Source organism: Panthera uncia, chromosome B4 (assembly GCF_023721935.1).
Source record: "Panthera uncia isolate 11264 chromosome B4, Puncia_PCG_1.0, whole genome shotgun sequence".
Classification (NCBI taxonomy): Eukaryota; Metazoa; Chordata; class Mammalia; order Carnivora; family Felidae; genus Panthera; species Panthera uncia.
Window position 1 is genome coordinate 91,694,424 of NC_064809.1, and position 3,401 is coordinate 91,697,824.

Consider the following 3,401-nt stretch of genomic DNA (forward strand, 5'->3'; position numbering starts at 1 on the left):
TACAATGGAACACTGCTTAGCAATCAAAATCATGGACTATTGATACATGCAATGATATGGATGAATCTCAAAATAATTGTTGATGCAAAGAAGCCAGACAACAAAGAGTACCTACAGTGTGATTTCATTTGTCTACAACTCCAGAAAATGTGAATTTATAGTGACAGAAAGCAAATCAGTGGTTGCTTAGAAATAGGAAGGTGAGGATGAGGGGGAAGAGACATTACAAAGGGGCACAGAAAATGTTTGAAGATGATGGACATGTTTACTGTCTTAGTGATGATTGTTTCATGGATGTATATGTCAGAACATCAATTTGGACACTTAATATGTGAAGTTTACTTTATGTATGCTATACCTCAAAAAAAAAAGCTGTTATTTAACATGAAAAAAATGAGATACTACCCACCAGATGGACTACAGTGAAAAGTTCTGGTAATACGAAGGGTGTGGAGAAATGGGAACTTTAATCACTGCTGGTGGAAGGGAAAGGATGCACAACTATTTGGGAATACTGGCAAAATTTACTAAAGCCAAACAAACACCTGTGCTAGACCCAACAGTTCTGTTTATTGGATGATACTCAAGAGGATGCATGCATATGCCTACCAAAAACATGTGCAGGAATGTGCATAGCAACTTTACTCGTATTTACCAAAAAAAAAAAAAAGAAAAAGAAAAAATTATCCACCAATAGTAGAATGGATAAATTGTGGTATATTTTTCCCCACTTTCCTGAACTTTATTAAAGAAAGAGCGATGATGGTAAATCTCGAGAACATAATCAATTTTTTAGGATTCTTCCCTCAAAAACGTGACATTTGATTTCCAAACACATGCCAGAGCATAGATGGTTCCCAATTGTACTATGCAGGTGAGAAGCTGAAATCCTAAAATGTTCACCTTCCAACTTTCCCCGGTCTGCGGTCTGTCTTTGGATAAGCAATAATTGTCTGAACAGCTGCTATGGCTTCATTAATTTTTGTCTGCAGCTCTCTGAGCAATTGTATATGTAGCAATCACAGAATCTGAGCAGCTCCATTAAGAACTGCATCTCCTGTGTCAAAACCAAGAATATGTTTGTCTACAACAACAGGCAAGTCCTCTTTTGTTTGATTTGCTTTAACAACTGCATCCTGGACCAAAATTTGAATTGCTTTAGGATTATCAGGTAATCATCATGACACTGAATCTGAAGGTCAGCCAAAGTCATTACACCAGGCTTGAAATTGGGATTATTTACACCCAAATTGATCAATGGCTCTGCATTTTTAGCTGCGTTGTCAGCATTTTTTTCTATCATCAGCTACCAAATCCTTGTACTTTTCAGCATTACCTCCATATTCAAGTCTAATAGCTAAGCCAAGAAGCCTGTCAATTACTTCTCGTCATCTTGAATCTTGAAAGGACAGTTAACATCTCTGAGATACTTTTCTTTTTTTCTTTTTTTTTTTTAACGTTTTTTTTTTTTTTTTTTTGAGACAGAGAGAGACAGAGCATGAATGGGGGAGGGGTGGAGAGAGAGGGAGACACAGAATCGGAAGCAGGCTCCAGGCTCCGAGCCATCAGCCCAGAGCCTGACGCGGGGCTCAAACTCACGGACCGCGAGATCGTGACCTGAGCTGAAGTCGGCCGCTTAACCGACTGAGCCACCCAGGCGCCCCTCTGAGATACTTCTCAAAGAACTTGGGCCAATCACTGCTGTGGATGTTTCTTAAATTACCTGTTTTCAATCTAATAGTGTCTGGTTTTCTGGTCTTCAAGCCAAACAATAAAGTTTCTAAATTATTTTTTTTAATGTTTATTTATTTTTGAGAGAGCAAGCAGGGGAGAGGCAGAGAGGGTGGAGGGCAGGGCAGAGTTTCTGAAGCGGGCTGTGTGCTGACAGCAGAGAGCCCGACGCGGGGCTCAAACCCATGAACCATGAGATCATGACCTGAGCCAAAGTCAGACGCTTAACCGACTGAGCCACCCAGGTTCCCCTAAAGTTTCTAACTTCTGTTTCATCTTTACAGTTGAATGAAGCCAGCAGGATTGTTGTTGTCAAGAACTGTCAGCTTGCGTTGGAACATGATCCCTGTGTCTTGCTCTGGTCCCCCAGCCTTTGGCCTGGAGAGGAGAGGCAAGGAGGGGTGGCAGGCACCAGTGCAGGCACCGGCAGTGGCAGCAGAGAGAGGGCCAAATTGAGGTATATTTATACAAATTGTGGGATAATATTACACAGGAAAAATGAACTACTGCAACAGAGTGGCAACAGATTATCGAGCCTCAGAGACATACTGTGGAATGAGGTGAGCCACACATGAAGAAAACATACTCTGTGATTCCATTTTTATGAAGCTCAGAACAGGAAAAACTAATGGTAATGCAGATCAAAATGGTGGCTATCTTTGGAGAAGTGTTGATTGGAAGGAGGCATAAGTGAACCTTCTGGGTTGTGTTCATTTACACAGAAATATGTAAAAATTCCTTCAGCTGTACACTTAAAATTTGTGAACTTTGCTAGATGTAGATTATATATCAATGAAAAGTAAAACAGTCCCAACAGTAGCAGCAACAAATAATGAACACTTAAATTCCATGATGTAAAGAGGGAAAGATTGGTAAGGAAATACAAAGATGCATGGAACAGAATTTCAAGAAATTAGGCAATGGAAACTTCCTTCAGCAAGAATTTCTAATCATAAATATGTAGTTGCTCTTGCCATATCTCAGGGATTCTTAATTGGCTCTACTTCTTCCCTCCCTCATCCTCATTGTCTATTTTAAGACGTATTATCAAATTTCTTTCAAAAATTGGAATTCCTATTTATTATTGTAAATGATAGAGAAATCAAACTACGATATGAATGTTTCACTTCCCTGAGTTAGGAACTTAGAGCCCAGCCCAGACCCCCTTTGCTGAACTGAAAGATCCCAGGATCCAGTTGCCTCCCAGGTGTATCCACTTGGGATCTCAAACATTCAAAATAGACTCATCATCTCCTACCCACTGTATCCTCCTCCAGGTTTATCCGCCACCCTGCATTCCCCATAAATGGTTCACCAGGAACCAAAAAATCAAGTTAGCTTTTCCCCTCTGCCTTATATCTCCTCCTCCAAGCAATCAAAAAACTCTGCTGATTCTGATCCCTTGGTATGTCTTATCTGTCCCTTCTACTCTGTACCTCCTACCTTCTTCTATCTTGGTCTCATTATTTCTTTTGTAGATTGTAACAGCGTCTCTCAAAGAATGATTTGCAGTCCACAGTCCTCCTAAGAGTATGAATTGATCAAAACTGAACTTTTTTTTTTCATTTTTATGAACTAATGATGCACACTTACAACCTGAATGCTAAAGTAGATATATATCTATATCTGGATAGATAGATAGATAGATAGATAGATAGATATAGATCATT

The 3,401-nt window shown here is 39.7% G+C and overlaps 1 pseudogene; it reads right to left on the reverse strand.

The window, feature by feature from the left end:
• Positions 1 to 821: 821 nt before the first annotated feature.
• LOC125919335 (RNA transcription, translation and transport factor protein-like) lies at positions 822 to 2,138 on the reverse strand (annotated as a pseudogene).
• Positions 2,139 to 3,401: the final 1,263 nt, after the last annotated feature.